Source organism: Brienomyrus brachyistius, chromosome 23, assembly GCF_023856365.1.
Source record: "Brienomyrus brachyistius isolate T26 chromosome 23, BBRACH_0.4, whole genome shotgun sequence".
Classification (NCBI taxonomy): domain Eukaryota; kingdom Metazoa; phylum Chordata; class Actinopteri; order Osteoglossiformes; family Mormyridae; genus Brienomyrus; species Brienomyrus brachyistius.
This window is the reverse complement of record NC_064555.1, coordinates 12,603,784-12,627,618: the sequence shown is the minus strand read 5'-3', so window position 1 is coordinate 12,627,618 and position 23,835 is coordinate 12,603,784. Positions and strand designations below refer to the sequence as shown.

The window sequence follows — 23,835 nt, the reverse complement described above, 5'->3', positions numbered from 1 at the left end:
GCTGAATTGTGTTCATTGGGGTGGGAACTGAAAATGTTAAGATTTCATTTTATTTCCTTTAATTGCTTTTTACAGATTCAGGGAGACACAACTCTCCTGTGTCAATGTCAAAGGCAAGCAAATTCTGGATGAAATATTAGCAAAATAAAAGAATTACAGACACAGGAGATGGTCTTCAGATCCCAGCTTAACTGTAAAACATTTGAGGATGCAGAATATCAGTGTCAGTGTTTCACATCGTAATGGTTGATACAAAATGGCTGCATGTTACACAGAGACAGTAATAGAGCTGTTGGAAGCCAGAACTCACCCCGCCATCATCTATTTCCTTTTCCCGCACTCTGGCTCCTCCCCTGGCCCACATGCATTTATTTTTCCCCAAGTCTGCAGGTCCCTCTTCACCGTGTGTCTCTGTTTTGCTGCCTGACTTGTCACTCAGGGCTTTACTGCCTTGGTTGTGTTATCACTGTCTGCAGTGTTTCACAAAAATTTCATCCTGCAAAAGGACATTTAATCATGTCACTGGATGTGTTTGAAGATGAAGCAGAATCATCCATCCATCTTATAACTGCTTACCCCTGTCGGGGTTGGGGGGCCGGGAGTCTGTCCCACACAGCAGAGGCTGAAGGCTGTAATTCACCCTGAACCAGAAGACTGTCCATCGCTGGTCTTAACAGTTATGTTTTAGTTACATGTCTCTTGGAAAATTATGTATATCTTTAAAGATATTAATAAATGTATAGTCAACATAAACATTAGAATGTTTTTATGGTTTCAAATCTGACTTTGAATAATACCATAAGTTAAATATTTCTCTTTAAATACAAGTCCCTGTTTCATCCATCTTTTCAGCAGTTAAATATGTTAAAGATATCTTTTAAAAAGCACTGCCTTGTGTGGAATAAAGTTCCATCTCGGTCCTGTAATCCTGGCTTTCCCCCCATAGCTAAATTAAATTATAAAAACAACATCCTAATTTATCAAGACATACATGAAAACATTAGTGTAAATATTGCATTGAAATAACCGCTCCTATATCATTCGCCAAACTGCCTGTAATGTACTGAACTCAATTTCCCAGAACATCTTGAGCCGTATTAACATTGGTTTCGAATAGAAACGTCTTCATCCCGAAACGTCCCGGAGATCTGTGATGTCATGTCATATCTTGATTTCTATTGGTTTAAAAGTTTTTTTTTTGGTCCGATAAAAGAGCGACTCATTACAGAGTCTGTCAGTCTCCGGGAGACACGTCTGTAAGCTGTGTGTTTTTTTACATTCTCTTACTGAGGAATCTAATATTTCGCAGAACATGCGGAAAGCTCTGTTATTTGCACTTATTTTGTTCGGCATTGACTCCATATTTGCAGGTAAGTTGTAAGAAATTTAATTTTACTTTAAAACTTCAGTTGTTTCTAAAGTGAAAGATCTCTGTTACGTGGCTTTTATTTCTGAGATATCTCGGTAATCGGTATTCAGTTGCGACCATATTTTAGATATAAACGGTTTAATTTTATATCTGAAAAATATTGCTTTATCAATACAAACGTAAGTTATATTTGAACAAGTTATTAGGCTATTTTATAATTACAAAACGTTTTATAAAGCATGGATTTTATTTTTCTTAAAAATAATGTGATTGTGTTTAAATTCGTATTTTTAACATTATGTATGTGGCCTATATAAAGTATAATACATTAAATAATAAATAAATGTATAATGTAAATAGTGGTGGTTCGTGGAATATATCGATAGACACGTTTAACTTTTATTCGCATTTTAACTATGACAATATGCACAAGGATTGTTTTCTCCAAGGTTTACCTGTAATGATCATGCATGAAATAGTAATTTATTTGATAACTTCATTACTGAAAATATGTTATTGTCATTTTGTCTTGTTTGTTAACCCTGAGCGCACTTTACATTATGAAGCAGTCTGTTTTATTTTCTCTTTTTTACTTTGTCGGTGAGATTTCAATGCCGATTAGAATACGATGTGAAACGAACATTAAATTAATTCACCTTCATTTAATTTAACAGACCATCTCCTGACCTTAAACGCTTGAAAAAACAATAGTCTCTGAATTGGGAATTTCGTTTAGCTTAAGGATAACGTAGTATAGAAAAACTCACAATTGACAACGTATTGGTTTGAAATTCCCAATGTTATTTAAGAACATCATATTTTATCGATTAATACAAAATTTCAAAATTTTAATGCGCTTTAAAGTGTCACATCACACGGTTTATTATAACGCTCTTTTCCGCCGCGTATTTTTGACCTATAGCTCCATTAGTACACAAGAGGGCGCTATTGGTCTGGGCAGATAAAGAAGGTGGCGTTTTCGCCTTCATTTTCACGTTTTTTGTTTTGTCTTTGTTTTTTTGTTATATATGTCGATTAAATGCTGTTTGATTATTGAAGGCTTATATATAATCAAGATACTGTTGAACTGCTGTCTTAAGAATTACAATTTAATAATCATGAATACAATTACTCCGTCAATCATACATTTAAATTTACTAATTTAGCACGTGCCACAGCTGTTTTATGTGCATCACTTGTATATCACTTTCGATAAAACATTTGCCAGATAAATAAACCTTCCCACAGCTTCCCGGCCAGGATCTCGGGCCTGGAGCCTGTATCAGGCAGCAAAGGGCCTTAGGCAGGGGCCCCTGAATGGGAGGCCAGGACACTGCAGGGAAAATAATAAAGTTATAACTGTACCATAGAAATATCAACAGTCCTGGTTTATGCGGGCTGGATGTGTCTGGTGCTCCCAGTTCTGTTTATTAATGATGTTTGGCTAGTTACATTTGCTCTGTTGTCATTATTAATCAAGTCAATCAGTGCAGAGAATCACATGGAATTTGATAGTAAGTTTTCTGCTTTTAAACCGTTATAGGATTTACATATCAGCATTTTATTTTTTCTAATTGGGTCCCGTGTAATTTGATGGGGATCCATATTGTTTCTGATATATAAAGGTTTTGTCATAATGAAGTCAGACTTTAAAGGTATAATATCAGAGAGCTACATGGTCAATGTGCACATAAGGCAGATCTGAAGCTGTGATTGAAATTTACAGGAAAAGACAGAGACGCCCTTAAACCAGACAGACATCACTGTACTGCTGCCTGCAGATTCACATGAAGAAATGTACAGATTATAACATCACTTTCACAGTGTCATGTGTTTGCACTGTCTCTCAGTTTTTATTCACTCTCTGGCTGTTTTTCCTACATTAGCACAGAGCACTGCTGTGTATTAATGGCCTGTTATACAGAGGAGTGCGATGTATTACAAACAGCTCTCAGCGTTCATTAGTGGTACTGGATCCTTTGAAGCCATTTAATTAAAGCTAACTGTAGAAATCCTAATGCAGTGTGTGATTGCACTGGCATCAGTACAATCAGGATGATTTATATCTCTGGTTAGCGATTGATAATCCATCCATCTTCATGCCACTTATTCCAGTCAGGATTTGGGGTGGCCTGGAGCCCTGGATGTTAGGCAGGACAGGGAACAGGGCTGGGGTGGGATCTGGACGGGGTGGGATGCCAGTGCATCGCAGGGCACATGTGACACTGGGAGAAACTGCAGATTATACACAGTCAGACTGGAGGCCATGTTCACACCCATCAGCATGGTGGGGGGGGAGATGAGACAGCAGTTACCCACTGAGCCACTGGGCCGTCTGCAGTGGTTAATTATTTAATATTGATAATAATTTTAAATTTTGTTTAGTGATCTCACTGAGATTATAGATTTTTTTAAGAACTGATTCCAGCATATAATATATGCAGCAGGCGATTTGTTCATTTTTAGCAGGGGGTATGGACCAATGGGGGCTCGCTCCTGATCACACACAGCCAATCGCCATGCACACACACAAGTAAAATGTACAGCTTCCAAAGAAGAGAACCATAACTTAACTGTGAAATATCTAATTACCTGAGAAAAAAACCCCAAAACAATTCAAAATTTAAAATATAAAGACTGTCCTCGTCTTGTCTTTGATGCCATTTTATCGACACGCATTCAGGATGTAGGCAAAGCTGCCTGTGTTAATACATGCCTCTCATCCATATTGCATTTTATACAGTTATTAAATTAAGGAAGGGAAAAAATATATATTTATATGATTTATAAATAATATTAAATACCTAAAAAAAAATTGGATAAATGATCAGAAACAGAGTAATCACTGTGATCCAGTATTTGTAACTGTAATGTGTGTGTTTTGCTTTCCCAGTAATTCACTCCCTGCAGTATGTCTACAGCAGCATATCAGGGATACCGAACCTCCCGGAGTTTATAGATGTCGGCCTGCTGGACGGGGAGCCCTTCACTTACTATGACAGTAACATACGTAGAAAAATTCCTCGGCAGGAATGGATGGCAAAGTCTGTGGATGCTGATTACTGGAATCAAGACACCCAGAATCTCATGGGTCAGGAGCTGCTGTTCAAAAACAACATAGAAGTGGCAAAGCAGCGTTTTAACCAAACCGGAGGTAAGTGCTGCATGTTTATGACAGTGACCCTGACAGTGTGACGTGTTTATCTGCTTTAGGGCGACTCTCCACATTTGTATTTACTGCCCGTGTTTATCTGATGATTTTATTTAAAGTGATTTATTCTTACACAAGAGCAAAAATAAAATGACAGAAAAATAAGAATTCTGCTAATGTGCTTTTTGTTATTGTGTGGAAATATGTGCAGACTGTTATAAAATATATCAGAAAGCAAGTAATAAACTTGGTCATTGAATATTACAAATGTGACACTGAAATCCTACAGAATACCTGAGACAGACCTGCCCTTTGCTGAACTGATACTGTATCCCAGCATAAACCATCCCTCTACATTCTGCTTTTCTATCATTTATACTTTTCTTCCACTGCAGATAATTTGTGTTTTTTTTTTTTTTTTTAGTTCTGACCACAGAGAAACTGTACTGTCGCTCTGAATGTTTTCTGCCTGGTTTGCTGTTTATGTTACTTAATCAGAAATGACAAATTTGTGACAGTACAAATGTTCCAAAAATAAAACTATTGGAGCTGTTCCATGATAAAACAAAGATGGAGATCAGAATGTTCACTGTGATTTATCAGTGACCTCTGGTCTATAAGTCATATTTTTGTAATGAATACATGAATAGTGGAGGCACTTATAATTATTGATGCATATTATTGTCCCCAGAGAAGGCTTTACTAGGCTGTAGGCAGGCTCAGCCCTGTGGGGGGTCCAGGGGGATGTTTGGCCCACCCAATCACAAGCTTGGACCACCTAGGCGGGGCAAATGCCAACCAATCGTAGAATATTTTGGCTGCTGCAAATAGGAAGGAAGCAAGCCAATGTTTTTATTCTGGACTTTTTGAATTCTGCACATCTCAGTGTCAGGGAAACACCAGCAGGGGTCAGTAGACTCAGCATCCCTGTTGTGTAGCACCAGAGGTAGAATCCTAACTTTATAAAATCTCCCAGTATTTCTGCATCACACACAGTATATGGACATAAGAACATAAGAACTATACAAACGAGAGGAAGCCATTCGGCCCATCAAGCTCGTTTGGGGAGAACTAAACTAATAGCTCAGAGTCGTTAAAATCTTATCTAGCTCTGATTTAAAGGAACCCAAGGATTCAGCTTGCACTACATTATCAGGAAGGCTATTCCATACTCTGACTACACCCTGTGTAAAGAAGTGCTTCCTTAAATCCAGCTTGAAATGTTCTCCCGCTAATTTCCACCTACGGCCACGAGTTCGTGTATTTAAACTAATGCTGAAGTAACTATTTGGTTGAACAGCATCCAAACCTGTTAGAATCTTATAAACCTGGATCATGTCCCCCCTCAGTCTCCTTTGCTTGAGACTGAACAAATTTAGCGCAAGTAACCGCAAATTGGCATGCAAATTGGCACCAGTGAAACCATTTATGGGTTTGTCCCCCCAGCACCTGCCCCCATGTAAATGTAGGAATTCCCCACCCGGCCTCTGATTGGTCCATGATCAGCTGCCATTGATACACTGTGAGGACGTCGTCATTCTGAGGAGGCATTAGGAGCCTCTGTCCTTTATACACAGAGCTTATAGACTGACACTGTGCTCACAGACTGACGCTGTAGCTCTGAGGTACATGGGGCCGTGTGTCCCAACAATCACTATGGGGAATGCTGTACTGGTGAATGAGCGGTGGTGTAATCCTGCTCACATCACTGTTAAAGAGGCGTCTGCTGCTCGGATGTTGAACTGTGTGCCGTCGGACGTCGCCCATATTATCTGCCCAGGGAATTTTCACATGTAATCATGGTGGCTGTTTATGTTCCCCCCTCGGCAAACCGGACACAGCGTGTGACGTCAGTCACTCTGCAACAGCCCGGTTACAGACTCAGCACCTGAATGCATTCATTGCCATCTCGGCTGATCTCGACCACGTGAATATGAACAGGACTCTCTCCACTTTCACCCACTTTGTAAATTGTCCTACCAAGGACATTAGGAAGGACATTAGACCTGCTGTATGCTAATGTTAAGGACGCTTACAGCTCTTCCCTCCTCCCCCCGCTGGGAAAATCTGATCACACCTTGATTCGCCTCTCATCCTGCTATGTGCCTGTTGTGAAGAGTTTGCCAGCGACTCCAAAAACAGTGAGGAGATGGATGGATGAGGCCAATATGACACTACAGGGCTGCTTCGAGGAGACAGACTGCCAGGCACTTTGTGAGCCACACAATGACGACACCGACGGTCTTGCAGAGTGCATCATTGGATACATTAACTTCTGTGTGGTGAAGGGGGGCTAGGCCGCGTTGTAACCTTTGTCACACTGAGAATGGGGAACTAACTGGAACTGGAACATAGGCAGGACAAAAAGGGGGGCTCCGGCCCTCCTCGAAGTGCAAGTAAATTTAGAAAAGCAGAAGGTACATTGACAGGGTCGCGGTGACATTAAGCTTACGCTTGACATGCGGGGACATAACAAGGGAGGGGGTCGCTGACGCTGCTTAATTGCAACATAATAAGATAAGATAAAAGGGAACGGGTGTGGGGACTAACACTAGCAGTTTCAAAATAATAGTTGCATGTTACGCTAACTGGAGAGTCAACAACAAGAACGGCAAACGCCCTGTTTGGGTTATAAAAACCAGACCCTGACAAGAGATATTGAGCTACTCTTGGTATGTACTGTTTTGTGCATCTAAGTGTGCTCCCTGATTGCAATCTGTGACGTCATTAAAGAGAGCTGACTTGCAACCAACCTTCGCCTCAGACTGCATCCTTCCCTCATCAACGGACTCGGTGGAGTCTAACTCCAACAGTGGACACCACTGTCCCAGCAAGGACTGTCTGCTGTTACCCAAACAACAAGCCATGGATAACAAAGGACATAAAAACCCTCCTGAATGACAAAAAGAGGCTTTCGAAGTTAGAAACGGGGAAGAGGTGCGAGAAATACAGCGGAAGCTTAAATCATAGATCAGGGAGGAATTACAGCAGAAAGTTGGAGAGGAAACTTCAACACAGTAACATCAGAGAGGTGTGCAGTGGCATGAGGACCATCACAGGTTACAAACCTAACAACTGTGATGGAGTTGAGGGCAATGAGGAATGGGCTAATGAGCTGGATCTGTTTAACAGATTTGACATAGCAACACCAGCTCACTCCCCAACGGTCACCCCAATAACATCACTGCAGTCTGCACCCCCTACATTCGCCCCCCTCCCCCTTTCTGCCTCTCACCCCCCCCTCATCTCCACTTGAATGCCTTGCTAACACCTTCACCCCAGACACCCTGTCTGACTGCACTCTCCGGGGTAACACCCTCACCCCTCCCCTACATGACACCTCCCCTACGAACATCACCGCTGCACAGGTTGAAGGGCAGTTGAAGAGACTTCATGCAGGCAAGTCTGCAGGCTCTGATGGTGTGAGGCCCAGGATCCTGAAGACTTGTGCTCTCCAGCTTAGTGGAGTACTCCAATGTATCTTCAATATGAGTCTCAGCCTTCGGAGAGTCCCCGTGCTGTGGAAAACGTCATGCCTGGTCCCTGTACCGAAGACACTGCGTCCCAGTGACCCTAAGGATTACAGACCCGTGGCACTAACGTCACACATTGTGAAAACCCTGGAGAGACTCATCCTGGAGCAGCTCTGGCCGATGGTCCAACCACTTATGGATCCGCTTCAGTTTGCCTACCAGCCCCGCCTAGGAGTGGTTGACGCCGTCATTTTCCTTCTCAACCGAGTCTAAACCCACCTTGACAAGCCAGCAAGTGCTGTGAGGATCATGTTTTTTGATTCCTGCAGTGCGTTTGGCACCATCCGTCCGGCTCTGCTGGGGGATAAACTAACAAGGATGCAGGTGGATGCCCCACTGGTATCCTGGATTGTGGATTATCTGACTGGTAGACCACAGTATGTGCGCTTAAAGTGCTGTGTGTCAGACAGAGTGATCAGCAACTGCAAGGGCACTGCAAGGAACTGTGCTTTCTCTCTTTTCCTTTTCACTCCCTAGACCACGGACTTCAGCTGCTGCACAGAGACCTGCCACCTTCAGAAGTTTTCTGATGACTCTGCAGGAGTTGGATGCATCACTGGTGACGAGAGCGAATACAGAACTGTGGTGGACACATGTTACTTGGAGCAAGGAAAAGCACCTTCAGCTCAATGTGTCAAAAACAATGGAGTTGGTGGTGGACCTGAGAAGGACCAAACTGCTAGTGACACCGGTTTACATGCAGGGCGTAAGTGTGGAAAAGGTGGAGGAGGACAAACACCTGGGTGGTCAGTCTGTGGTGGTCAGTGCCATCATGTATGCTGTTGTCTGCTGGGGCAGCAGCCTGAGGGTCATGGACATTAACAGACTCAACAAGATGATCAAGAAGGCCAGTGAAGTTGTGGGAGTGGAACTGGACTCTTTCATTAAGGTGTTGGAGAGGAGAACTGGACTTTCCTGCACACCCGCTCCACTATATGCAGAGCAGCCACAGGAGCTCGTTCAGCAACAGGCTAAAACTTCCACGCTGCACAACTGAGAGACACAGGAAATCATTCCTGCCGGTTGCAATAAAACTATTTAACTCACAATCTGATCACTCAAACCACAAATCACAAACATAAGCACCTTAAATAACCATGTGTACGGTGCGTACGTTTGCTGTAATAACCCAGGTGCTATGCAAATTATGTTTAATATATACCAATGTTAATTATAATTGCTGCTATTGGTTTAATTTTTATTGGTTTTTATTATCTATCCATTTTCCAAACCGCTTATGCTACTGGGTCGCGGGGGGTCCGGAGCCTATCCCGGAAGCAATGGGCACGAGGCAGGGAACAACCCAGGATGGGGGGCCAGCCCATCACAGGGCACACTCACACACCATTCACTCACACATGCACATGCAATTTAGCAAGTCCAATTAGCCTCAGCATGTTTTTGGACTGTGGGGGGAAACTGGAGTACCCGGAGGAAACACCAAGACGACATGGGGAGAACATGCAAACTCCACACACATGTGACCCAGGCGGAGACTCGAACCCGGGTCGCAGAGGTGTGAGGCAACAGTGCTAACCACTGCACCACCATGCCACCCCCGGTTTTTATTGTTTTTATTATTATTTTATTTTAATTACTTTATTGTCGTATAGTTCTATCTAAATCTCTTGTATCATCTGCACTTAACTTTCCTAAATCATTTATTTTCATCAGGAGTTTGTTTTTGTAATGTAAGAGAATTTCCCCACGGGAATTAATACAGTGATTCTGATTGTGATTCTGAAGGAGCTGGACGCGGGTGACGCTGATCCCCGCTGATCCCCGCTGATCCGCCTGTCGGCTCCTGGGATGGAGTGACAGTCAGGAAAGCTGCTCTGGATGTAAAATCCTGGGTCACAGAAGCAAAGTTACACATTCATGTAAAATGTGCTGAAGCGGCGTTTATGGTCAGTGTGTGAGCAGCGAGCTGCTGATAGTCACTGGTGGGGGGTGGTGGTGAAGCCCCCCCTTCACTGCATTAATTGGGGGATGTTTTGGCTTCATAGACAGAAGCGGGCAGCCTGGCATAGAGGGGCCCCTTTCCCTGTGTGGCCCTGATTTGGGGTCTGGGTAAAGCTGGCAGGTTCCAGTGCAGACGCACACTGGTGCAGGTGGATGTACACAGTGTTCCTCTGGCTGGGGCCCAGTAGAACTCCCAGTTAAGATGACTGCTGCCCCCAGTTCCTCTCCCACAGAGGTGGTGTGGTCACAGACGGGGTCGTCCGCCTCCAGCTGCAGTGAGACGCGCACGTGGGTCTCGGGGTCCAAAGCCCAGGCTGCCAAGCAGCTCTGCCGTTATAAACCACAGTGACGGTCGTTCGGTTTCACCATAGAGCTGCAGTTTGGTTCATGACGGACTCAGAGTTATAGTGACATCCATTCAGGGGGAGTCACTGGAGCAGGGGACTCGGACGCTGTCATTACTGCCCCCAGACGGGATCGCCCCTGTCACCCTGCTGCCCCAGCGCTGGAAGCTCCTCCCCTTGCTCCTCCCCATCCCTCCCCCCCCTGCATTTCCCTGGCAACACGTTATCCTCGTCACATACTCCTGCCTATCAAAGCTCCTGAAATCATCCACTGCACGTGGCAGGAGCTGCCCCCCACTGGGGCACGGTCATGTGACCCCCGCCCTTCCCCGGCCTGCTAAGTGACGCCCTCTGCACGCTTCATGTTAGTCGCCTTCCTTATGCCCCCCATCAGCGCCTCCTATCAGCTCAGGAAACCGCGTCTCTCGCGGTGGAAACGCTCCGTGGGCTGCGACAGTGACTCTGTATTCACAGGTCCTGATGGCGGCTCGGGTGGTCGGCCAGACTGCCTGCTTGTCTGACGGCCTGATTGTTTTTTCCCCTTTAATGACCCTGCAGCCTATTAAGCAGTGATTTATACACACATTCATTAAAACCCTTTTAGCAGTGAGCCAACACTCTCTGAGGTCAGACCCCATCAGCCTGTTCAGCGTGACGTTAGAGGAGCTGCACACAGCAAACGGCTCCATGTTATAAGAGCCGCTGCCGTTTCCCCGCCGTCTCACGCTGCCTGGACTCTGCGGCTCCCGAAAGGCCGGATCTTTCAGTCTGTGGGATGTGAGCAGGTAACAGCAGGGGCTTCAGCCGTGAGCCTCACACTGCCGCTGGAGCTGGGATCAGACCCCAACGCCACCTGCTGTCTCTTGTTACGGTGATTTCAGTCACCCCCCTCCGATCCTGAGAGCGCAGTGTGCATGTGACACACCCTAGTGCACGTGAGGCACCGGCATGTTCACACCGATAACAACATCACCTCTCCGTATACATACTGTGTTACGCCACAAGCCCAGCGGAGTGTTAATCAGCGACGGCGGTGCTGTGCAAAGTGAGAGGAGAACCTCCGGAATCCTCCATGAGGCCATCAGTCCATGAGCATTAAAAACTGGCACGTCCAGGGCAGCCAATCCGCTCGCTGCACGTAGGATGAGGTCAGGGACCCGTCGCCATGCTGACCGAGGATGGGAAAGAAAAAGGGAGGATGGGAAAGAAAAAGGGAGGATGGGAAAGAAAAAAGAAACAAACGATACGCCGTTGGATGTAACGCTGCAGTAAACAGCTGGGAGCCTTTTCAGCAGCGTCCGGTGTTTGTGTGCGGAGGTCAGACCCTGCAGCCGGAATCATCATGTGACTGTCGTGCTCGTAGCCGAGGCCCTTAACCCCAGCAGCCCCACCTGCGCTGGCCGCCCTGCAGCCCAAACTCTCCCCGCTTCTACGTCGCTTTGGGCAGAAGCACCTCATAGATAAATGTAAAAGGGCTTTTTAATCCACACCTGCAGCCACCCGGCCAGTTTGAACAGCAGCTTCTCCAGCTGTGACTGTGGAGCCCAGAGTCTGTCCAGAGGAAACAGGCAGCGTCTGACACGCGCTGAGCGGGAAGCTTAGAGTCACAGGTCTGCTGGGGGGGCGTGTCTGTCAGTCAGGGGGGAACAAGGAGGGAAACCTTACAAACAGGGGGGTGCAGAGAGCTGGGGGCAGGTCCCAGCCCAGCGCCCCCCGCTGAGCCCCCCTCCGCTGCCCTGTGCGTGAAGCTGGCAGCAGTTTGCTTCTTTTTGGACGTCTGTCCACACAGCCCCCCCCCCCCTCACCCCCATTGTGCTTCATCGTGTCGCCGTAGCGCCGATTCCCAGCAGTCCCAGCGTTTGCCGGAATGATGCACGGCATCGACTCGTACGTACCGTCGCTCAGATGATACCGAGTGAAAGACTAACAGAACCTTCTAGTAACTGATTCTCTGCGGAGTTTCCCTTTGGATCTCTGGTGCTCAGAGTCTCCCGCTTTTATCCGGTAAAGCGAATGATAACAAATCTTAGGGTCAAAATGGTCTCAGCCTCTTCGCAAACTTTAAATGTGTAAGACGCCTGTCTCACTGGCTTGGAGCTCAGGTGTGGACTGTGATCCGCCTAGTGGGTCAGTTTGGACATCAGAACAGGCTTTGTGGGATGAACCAAACACCAGGGGTGTGTGCTGCTCTCCTGTCATCCTTACAGAGGCAGCAACAGCCTCTGATCCCCCTTAGTGCTCGTCCCACGTGGTACAGACCTCTGCCCTGTAGTGGGTCAGTGTGTGAGGGTCAGGATATACAGTCACAGATGGAGGTGTGATGTGCGGCGCGGCGTGTGACTGTGTGGCTGCTCTTCATCACCCCACCCTCCACATCCTCTGTCCGCCAGAAGCCCAAGAGGCCGGATGTGATTCCTGTGTTTTCGTCTCCCCTGGTTACAGGGACTCGCCTGTAGACCATGAGACGGGCTGGGAAACGTCTGCCTGCTCTGTGTGTGTCAGCTGCAGGGGGCTTATTATTACTGTGCATCTACACACCGTATTTCACGCGGGGGGGTTTGCACAGGGGGAGAGTCCAGGCCTGAGGACTCTGTGTACATAGGAGCGACTGGATGTGCAGCGTCGCTTTCTGTGAATAAAATGTGTGGTATTCAGGCAGGGGGGCTGATTGTAGGTGACACAGACAAAGGGGTCCGTCTGACCCCGACTGAATGCTGATGTGGCTCCTCTCAGGCGTCACACTGAGTCCCGTCTCAGGACATCAGAGCGTCTGGGCGGCATCACTGACGCCTCATGTGTTTCTGCACAGACACACACAGCATGGAGTCTTGTGTCTGACTCACACACTGATCCACAGTCACACCGTCCAGTGACTCACTGGGTAAACTGTGTGTGAGTCTAAGTCGCTTCAGCAGGGGAATCTGAGGCTGTTTGTTTATCTTTTTTATTTGTTAAATAAGACCCAGCTGCTTTAATACAAAACAAAGTGTTTATAAACAGTCACTTAATTAAGTACACTTAAATCCTCAGCCTAGTGTGGTGTCTGTGTGTGTGTGTGTGTGTGTTTGTCTGTCAGGGAGTTGGATGATGGACAACCGGGGGGGGGGGGGGGGGGGGGTTGCTGGCTTGGCTTTGGTGGTATTATGGTAATAGTGTTTTCATTAGAAAATACCCCTCCCACTCACCAAATATTCTCCCCTCCCACTCAGCACATATTATTGGGAAATACATGATTCTTTATCAGCTTTGTCTATGATGAAGGGCGTGGGAAATATTGCTATGGCTAGGCTTGGGAAATATTGTCACATATTTCTTTCTTCTCAGCCAATCAGGACTCAGGAGCCCCTCATGTAGATCCTCAGATTCAGTTTTTATTGCAACATCACAGTTACAGCCGAGGCTGGGCACCCTGCAGTCTGTGTGTAACACCAGTTCATGCTCATCTGTTATACATGTTCTTACACCTTATCAGACACGTCGTCCTCCAGCGCGTCTCTTCCTTTCCCGATCGCCAGCCAGACCCCGGTGGTTTGTGCTCCCATGACCAATAACTTCCTTCTTTTCCTCCTGAGGATGGATGTTTGTGGCTCAGCTGTCCTTGGAGTGAGGGCCGGTCCAAGGCCCAGAAACACGCTCATCTGATTAATACCATGTGAATTTCTAAAGAGCTCATGTTCTGTTACAGGCCACACTGACTTACTGTTCTAAGGTTACATTCTCTCTGTGTGTTACATAGCTTTACATTCCATAGTATTACGGTAATACTGTATACCGCAATATTTTCATTAAAATGTTCCTCACCCTCCCCTCACCTCCAGCAAATTTTATTTGGAAATGTCGGAATAGTGTTCTTTTTCAAAATACCGTACACGGCCGTGTAATGTCTTGGCAGTACGCCAGTAGGCTGTTATGTCAGATCCCACCCAAGCCGAGTGCTGCCTTCCAGGGGGTCTCGGGGTGCCGGAGGTAAAATGTGCTGCTGTCAGTTTGCGGGAGATTCCAGTAACTTCTGGGAGAGCTGGGGTGTCTGATTTTTACTGTTTTTCAACTCGTGTGTGAACTTAATGTCACAGTTAAAAAGGCCTGAAAGCTGCAGTGTACATGCAGGATGCTGAGAGTGAGGAGCTGCTGACAGGCCTGTTTGAAATGCTGTGAAAATGACGCCCAGAGGATGAAACCGTATCAAACCTGCCTGCTAATTCTCTCCTCTTTCTGTTCAGGTATCCACACATATCAGAACATATATGGCTGTGAGTGGGATGATGAAACTGGGGCCACAGGTGCTTTTCATCAGTATGGCTATGATGGGAGTGACTTCATTGCATTGGACTTAAAAGCCATGACTTGTATAGCTCCAGTGGTGCAGGCATTTCCTACCAAACAGAAGTGGGACAATAACAGAGCATTTTTAGATTACTGGAAAGGCTACCATACCCAGGAATGCTTTGAGTGGCTGAAGAAGTATGTGAGCTACGGGAAGAGCACACTGGAGAGGACAGGTACAGTACAGCAGGTCTGGGACTGGGGCTGTGCTGCTTAGCAGGTACACTGAGTGTCAGGCTGTGACACACTGGAGAGGACAGGTACAGTACAGCAGGTCTGGGACTGGGGCTGTCCTGCTTAGCAGATACACTGAGTGTCAGGCTGTAACACACTGGAGGGCACAAAAGGACCTAAAGCCTAGTTCATCCTTCACTTTTGTTGTGTTCTTACAGTTCACGCATTTTTGCATACATGCTACATTTCTTCATGTGTGCAGATGGTCATGATCAGCACATGCATACAGCAGTGATTTTCCAGCAGACTGACAGATTCCACCTACTGGAAACACTTAGTAATCAATTCCTTCCACATGCGCAATCGACGCACATAAACGTACCAAAATTCCGCTACACCTGCAATCTGGGCTGTATGCTCAGTCTGTGCCAACACCCCCGCTGAAAGTGAAGTTTGAATCCATCCACAGCAGCATCCAGCCCACATTACAGCGTGTGAGGAGGGGTGAAGTCAGGGCATGACTGCAGGCATTCAGTTGAGCTTGTACTCATTCCCAGGCATTATATAACCTCACAGACCATGATGCCCGAACCCGCACACAATTTTAATTTTTTTAAATCCTAATCTTTAGCCCCCCGATGATGTTTAAGCTCCTCTCAGCTCCTGCTCCCCCTCCCATCACCCCCCCCCCCCCCATGTGCTTCTGTCTGCCGTCCCACCTGGACTGATTCTCATAATCAGCAGTATTTGATGGGATTAGATTCCTGGCAGAAATACTAAGAAATACAGCTGGGGGGCACAGCTCTCCCTGTCCTGATGCAGGCTTACAGCTAAAATGTGTAGAATATTGGATCACATTATGTATTTACAGGAGAGATTGCTGGTGATGAAGTGAAGCGTTTTATTTATGGATGTTTTTGTCTTTCTCCCCAAGTCCGCCCTGAGGTGTCTCTGCTGCAGAAGGACCCCTCCTCTCCTGTCACCTGCCACGCAACCGGCTTCTTCCCCAAAGGGATCATGGTGACCTGGCAGAAAGATGGAGTGGACATGCACAGTGATGTGGAGGTGGGGGAGACGCTGCCAAACGGGGACGGAACATTCCAGATCTCCTCAAAACTCACTGTGAAGCCTGAGGACTGGAAGACGAACAGCTACAGCTGTGTCGTGCAGCACAAGAGCTCAAAGGATGATAATGCTGCGCTGCTGGAGGAGAAGAACATAAGGACCAATCAGGGTAAGAGGAGCAGCGACACAGTAATGAGAGAGAGAGCAGCTAATGGGCGTCACTGTCAGGGGTGAACATGGTGCTTTAACCTTATTTCAGGAGGCGTTTCCTGGGGCATCATCGTCAGCTGTGTGGCTGCTGCTCTGGCTCTCGTTGCTGTTGTCACTGGGGTCGTGTTGTGGAGGAGGAGCAGGACAGGTAACAGAAAAGCCGACAAACACAGAGAACAATGGCGTCCACACTGAAACACCAGTGACGTTTCAAAGCATGTAACTGCACAGTCAGTATACTGGGGCCTCTGACACCCGAATGATGCACAGAGTCTGAGTGCCTGTGTCTGACTCTGTGTCCCTCTGTGTTTCAGGCTATGGGAAAGCTGGCAGTGAGTATTGTTACCCTGTATTTCTGTTGCGAAGACTGAATATGTATATAAAGAGCATTTAAATTTTAAATTGATTTAAGTGTAAATATCACCTTGAATAAATTGCCTGCAGTCCTTTAGTATGTATGTATAGAATATAACCATGTGATATAATCTTTTTGACTGTAGCGTCTGACACTGATTCTGAGAACTCCAGCCAGCAGCAACCAAAAGCATGAGTTCACCCTCCATGATGTCACAGTAAGTCCTGTTACCGTGGAACATACCTTCTGAGAGGTTATTTACACTGTTAGGAGCACATTAATTTCAAAATTTTTATTATTCCTTGTTGCCATATAAGTCGTGTATGTGCTGTAGTTTAAGAAAATGTTAGAGATGGTCCTTTTCAGCCTGGTTCTGAATCTCTGCTCTGTCCAAACCCATATTACCCAGTTAAGCCAAACGCCTGGTTATTCCGTATCTGACCCCCAGACCCAGGCGGCTCTGTGTGGCTCTGGGGCTTCACTGCACAGAATGTGGCCTCTGGCTCCCTCACATGGACACAGCTGATAGTGTCACTTGTCATTTGTCTTTGAAGCTGCAATGACAGCAGAGCTGATGCTTGTAGATACAGGCTGGACTTCAGCTGTGAATCCATACAATAGAATGTTTTTGAAACGTTAACTTTTAGTGAATGTAAATGTCATTAAGAAACATTAATAATCAGTAGTGTGTAGAATTGGATGTTTTTGTGATATCATATTTAAAGTTTGCGATTTTCAGCTTATTCATTAAATCCAGACATTTGCTATGTTTACAGAACATCTGCACTTTGTGGTATAACAGTGCGTCTGTTTTAATATTGATGTTATTTTCTGAAATTATGAAATAAAATTGTCTTACCTGCAGAAGTTCTATTTTGTACGAAATTTATATAACATACGTTCACACAGAGAATCTGTATTCATGAGTTTGTTTAATCACTTTGTCTAATTTCTTATTCAATTGCATTCAGGATGTTTTCTTCTCATTTCTGTCTGGTTTTCATTTCAGGTTCATCTCCTTCTCTGCCAGAAAGCGACCGAGACAAGATGAGATGAATGTGCAGACCTGAACCCCCCCAAACACAGACACACAATACAATATATTGTCTATTCTTTACTAAGCTTTTAGCAGCTTTACAATCAGCCACAGTCATGAGATTCGATCTATGAGCAGCAGAATAAATTTAATCAGAAAATGAATCACTGACTGACGGTCAGGAAGGATCATTAATGCAGGTTTATTTCTCTTTCTGTAACTTTACTGTATTAGCAGTTAAAGCTCCACTGTCTTATAGCTGCTCTGCTCTGTCACTGTGCGGCACTGCAGTCTGTTTTTATCATGATCCGTCTCTTTAAATGCCGCACAGCCTGCTGATGAGGACGCCTGTGTGACCCTGTGTGTGAGATGCACTGATCACTGACTCACAGTAACGAGCACCAAGGATAAAGCAACAGCAAACAGAAAGATGGACAATGAAACGATGAATGTGGCTGATAAATGTATGAAACAGTGTAACAGAACATCATCTAATTTATTATTACTGGAGATCAACTTCAAATTGACCAGTTATTGACCAGGGAGGTCTGGAATGGTGTGAAAACCATTACAGGCTATAACATCAAGAACAGCCTAGTGGGGGGGACGGTGGAGAAGGCAAACGAATTTAACAACTTCTTCAATAGGTTTGACCAGCCCACAACCCCCCCATCCTCATCTTTACTACAGAGCCCTCTCCCCACTTTCCTACCTCCCTCACTTCCCCCCCTTCTGGACACTATGACACCCTCCTCCTACAACCCCTCTCTCAACAGCAGGACATCTTCCCCCCCCCCTTCCAATCATCTCCCAGTATTACAGTGGATCAGGTCAGGAAACAATTGAGGAAGCTTTGCCCCAGAAAGGCAGCAGGCCCAGACAAGGTGTGTCCTAGGATGCTAAAGGCGTGTGCTGCTGAACTTGGGGAGCCGCTACAACGAGTATTCAATCTCAGTTTGCAACTGGGGAGAGTGCCCGCCCTATGGAAGACATCCTGCATTGTCCCGGTCCCCAAAAGGAACCGGCCCAATGAGTTGAATGACTTCCGACCGGTGGCACTGACATCACATCTTATGAAGACTCTAGAGCGGCTCTTCCTTAACCTCCTACGACCACAGGTACAACATGCCCAGGACCCACTACAGTTCGCATACAAGGCGGATGTCGGCGTGGAGGATGCCATCCTGTACCTCCTACATAGAGCCCACTCACACCTGGATGGGGGGAAAGGCACGGTCAGGATCCTGTTTCTTGACTTCTCTAGTGCCTTTAATACCATCCGGCCCTGTATGCTCCAGGAAAAACTGAACAGGATGCAGGTGGACCCCTGCTTGATAGCTTGGATCTCCAACTATCTCACTGACAGACCACAGTACGTCAGGCTGAAGGACATCATGTCTGACACTGTGGTCAGCAGCACAGGAGCACCACAGGGAACTGTGCTGTCCCCTCTTCTTTTCACCCTGTACACCTCTGACTTCTGCTATAATTCTGAATTATGCCATATTCAGAAGTTTGCAGACGACACAGCCATCATGGGGTGTATCTGGGAGGATCAGGAAGAGGAGTACAGAAGTCTGGTGAGGAATTTCGTTACATGGAGTCACACAAACCACCTGCAACTCAACACCTCAAAGACCAAGGAACTGGTTGTGGACTTCGGGAGGTCCAGAGAAGGTCCACTGCCGGTTCAGATAGAGGGGGAGGAGGTGGAGGTGGTCAACAAATACAAGTATCTCGGGCTGTGGGTGGACAACAAACTGGACTGGTCATGCAACACAGAGCACCTGTATAAAAAAGCCCAAAGCCGACTGTACTTCCTCAGGAGACTGAGGTCTTTTAACATCTGCAGGAAGCTCCTGAGGATGTTTTACCAGTCAGTGGTTGCTGGAGTACTTTTCTATGCTGTGGTGTGTTGGGGGAGCAGCACAGCAAAGAAGGACTCATCCAGGCTGGAAAAACTGATCAGGAAGGCTAGCTCTGTGGTCGGCATGAAGCTGGACACTATGGCGATAGTGGCAGAGAAAAGGACACTAAAAAAATTGCTGGACATTATGGACAATGCTGGGCATCCTCTGCACACGGCCATAAACAACCAGAGGAGTCTGTTCAGTGACAGGTTGCTTCTCCCAAAGACAAGAACCAACAGACTTAAAAACTCCTTTGTCCCATACGCCATCAAGCTGTTTAACTCCTCTCTGGAGGGGAGAGGGAGGGGAAACAGGTGGACAAAGGAGGGGGGGACAACTAAGCTGTAGTGCCTCTTCACTTCACTGTGCAATACTCTTGTGCAATACCTTTGGTTTTTGGTTCAATACTGGAAATGTGCAATACTTTTGGTTTTTTGGTTCAATACTGGGAATGTGCAATTCCCTTGTATTCTCTTATTCCTATTTATTCTATTTATCCCTTTGTATTTTATTTCTCTTGTATCTATATATGTATATATATGTATATATATAACATTTGCTCACGTTGTTATTTTTTTTGTAACTTCTGTCGGTGCTGTGCTCTTGGAATCCGAATTTCCCAGAGGAATCTACCCGAGGGATTAATAAAGTTTCTATCTATCTATCTATCTTATAGTTAATTGTTAAATAGTTACACTCAGCTGAGGATTATTGGTGACTTGCTGACTTATTTTAAATGCTTCTAAATAACTGAGTATCTAGTGCTTTTCTCACAGGGTTTTCATACATTGTTCTTTTTGTATTTGATATATTTTTCTGTGTAAGTTGTGAATTTGTTTCTTTGACAGTTAATGTAATATTATGAACTTTTCAATTACTCTAATTGCTGTGGGTAATGTTACCCTAAACCTTATGCTTTGGTGGTTTTGCATATAGAACTGTGTAAGTAATTAATGAAATTCTGTTTCTATTACATACACAAGTTGAAAATCGCTGAATATATGATCACCATGTTCATAAAATGAAACTTCTTAATATCAGTAAAGTAAATTATGATAGAGACAAACAGAAATCCGTATTACATAAATATTCATTTTGAATGTAAATATTTTGTTTGAAATGGGCTAATAAAATAAAGGGGACAAATTGGAACAAATGTGTGTTTGTGGTTTTTTTACATCACGTGTAGCTGGAGCAGCAAGAAATAATGATTCATCCTGGATTCCTTCCAGTTTGCTTTCTGTCTCCTGGGAATAAGTTTTATTATTTTATTTCACACTTAAAATGTATTAATACCACAAGAAAAGTTAAATATACATTTGTTGAAATAATATGCACAAATCACGTTTGAACTGTATTATATTAAAAAATGTATTTTGAAGTTAAATAAAATGATAGTAATTGCCAATCTTTTCTTGCGGATACGAGTTAAATTCCTGTTGTTTTCTAAAGCCTTTGAGTTTTCTTATGACATTTTATTCACCGAGTACCACTGCAGCCTTATCATGTTGGCATTGGGAATATCCTTCCCACCCACTCCAGCCCAGTTTTTGTGAGGCAGAGGAGCGGGGGAGGGGGAGCTTTGTTGCTGAGACTCCAAATGAATCTGAAGTCTGAGATCCAGGGTTTATTCTGCTGTCTCAGGTTTCAAACCATGTGATTCAGTGAAATGGCCTTAGTGTTTGAGTCTGACTCTGAACCAGCTTCCCACCCAGGGTGTCCTGTAGCCCGGTGCATGCTGGGATATTCACCAGGCTCTCTGTGACCCTGTACTAATAAGCAGATATGGATGGATAAATGGATGGATGGATGAATAAAAAATACAGACAAGCTGGAATTTACTAAAAGTCATCCAGTTGTACTACACAGGATCATTATAAGTCTTTGTGAATAAAATAACTTTATATTTTCTATTTTAACATAGAAAGTGTTACAGGGTGATCAATTAATAGGAAATAAAAAAAATGTATATAGGTTACTGAAAATTCAAAGCTACTAATTTTGCCCATGAGTTTCAGTCTGTGTTGCATGACACCATTTAACAGACAGAGGTCATGTGACCACAGGGGAATTCCCACAGCATAAGCCTGTTTAGCTTAAATCTCCATGACGACAGATGACAACACAATGTTAAATTATGCAGATGAGCAAAGTTGAATATAGTGAAAGAAAAAGCCGCACAGCAGACATAAATCTGTGTAATGTTTTTCTCTGAATATGTTTAGCATATTTTCTTAATTTACGTGTAGCTGTTTGAAGTTACGGAAAAACCGCTTTCCTGTGTCACATTATTAAATGAATTGAATGAATATTCACTTCTTTACTAACATTTTACCATTCATAGTAATTAAGTGCTAAAGTTAGTAATTTGACATCACTACCTCAAATTCCCAAAATATCAGCATTTCTATTCATTGCCCTGAGCATCATTCTCTGATTCGCCTGCATTTTGAATCCTCACTACAAAACACTGGGAAAAATTAGCTGTTCCAGACTAGGGCAAAATTGAATGTTTTTTAAAAGAATATTTCTTAGAATATGGGAAATGTCAAATATCTTTAATTGTGAAGCGCCAAATCGTACATGTTGATTTTTTTAAAGAAATACTGTAAACTAATATTTCAGACTATAACTATACAGGCATCTTCTTATCTATTAATTTCTTACATTTCAAGGACAATCATGTCACGATCGCTGGGTGAGAGAGCGGGCGATCGCTCGGGCAGGCAACGAGCAGGAAGCAGGCAGCCAGGCAAAAGACGGGAAAACTGGGATTTATTAGGGAGACGGGCGAAGGAAACATTTGACACTGACTCACATCAATGACCGACGAGGGAAACAGGTAAGACCAGGACTTAAATAAAACAGGACTAAGCAACGTAATAAGACAGGGCTGGAGACAATCAGGGAAGCACACGTGGGTAATCAGGGGGCGTGGCACACATGAGGAGCCGACGAGCAGGTCATAACAAATCATACCACAAAAGACATTTTTATTAAATACTTCCAGAATCACAATAAATATTTAAAATAACAGACGTCATTAATATTTCTGACTCAATATTGGTCTTTCAGAAACTGGCATGAGATAACTGTCAGTGTAAGGTTTCATTACTGTAATCTGTGTATACTGTGATACTGTGTATCTAAATAAATAGATAGCCTATTTTTTTCAGAGGCCTTTCAGACCTTTATCATTGTCATGTAATGAACAGCAAAACTTACAACTACTGCCACTTTGAGCTGACAAAAGAGGAATTCCCCTCAGAAATCAGTACAGACATAATCTGCCCAGTATCAGATGATTTAATTATTATTTCAGCCAACCAGTGACATTTGAAATGTAATTAGCAGTGATGACTGTATGTACAGTGCAAGTCAATAGCATTAAGCACTAATGCTGTCACACCTCCCCCCATCAGCATAAGTTTCTGTTGTCTACTTTAAAGCCCCAGGCTGCCTCGTATGCGCTTGTTTGTGTGATGCCAAATACTAAGCATGCTTGCCTCTGTCTCCTGTTCAGCCCTGACCCATCCTGCCTGCCATCCTCCTGTTGTGTCCTGATTCCCCAGCTTCTCCCAGTTTGCCTGCCTCCTGTCCCGTGCCTTGTGTGTTGGCCTAACCCCCCCAAGCTGCCAACCCTCTAGCTCTGTAACCTTGACCACGATCCAGCCTAGTGTTTGTAGGTCTGGTTTCCCTTGTGTAAATAAACCATGCTGTCTGCACTGACTTCCCTGGGTCTCTTCCAAGCTCTATTTCATGACCGATGTCAGATGTTTTCTCAAGAAATGGTTGTTGATTTTGCATTTTTGATAATTCTGTATTCCTTCATTTTAGAAGACACAAATTGTCACAATCACGGCAGAAGCGAGCGGCGATCGTACGGGTGGGCGTGCAAGAAGCAGGCTGACAGGCAGATTTTGGGGCAAACTAAGGGTTTTAATCAGGGAACTGAACGTCGGAGACACGAAGCACACCATACCACAGGGAGATCCACACTATTCACAATGACGGACAGGGCAAACAGGTAAGACCAGGACTTAAAACAGGACAGGACTAATCAAAGTAATTGGACACAGCAGGAGACGATCAGGGAAGCACACGTGGGTAATCAGGGGGCGTGGCACACACGAGGAGCGGACGAGCCGGGCATGACACAAATGTTTGGCAGTAACATTTATTTTGAGGACGTCGGTTTCATATACTTTGGCTGGAGCTCTGGTGAATACAGAAAAATAAACTATCAGAAAATTTGATCTCCATCCATTTGTGTAAAACAAGTTTCTCAATCAGTAGTCCACGGCACATTGGTGGCTCACGGATCTGGATTAGGCACCCCCCTCCCCCAACCCGTGTAGGCAAAATTTACCCTGGGAGGTGCCAATATTCTTCTACAGATAAAT

The 23,835-nt window shown here is 44.9% G+C and overlaps 1 long non-coding RNA gene across 1 annotated transcript in view; it reads right to left on the bottom strand.

Moving 5' to 3' along the window:
- LOC125719462 (uncharacterized) overlaps positions 1 to 16,058 on the bottom strand; it is a 108,189-nt gene extending 92,131 nt beyond the window's left edge. The window contains exon 1 of the long non-coding RNA XR_007385094.1: positions 15,882 to 16,058. This is a non-coding gene — a long non-coding RNA (uncharacterized LOC125719462). The remainder of the gene's footprint in view (positions 1 to 15,881) is intronic.
- Positions 16,059 to 23,835: the final 7,777 nt, after the last annotated feature.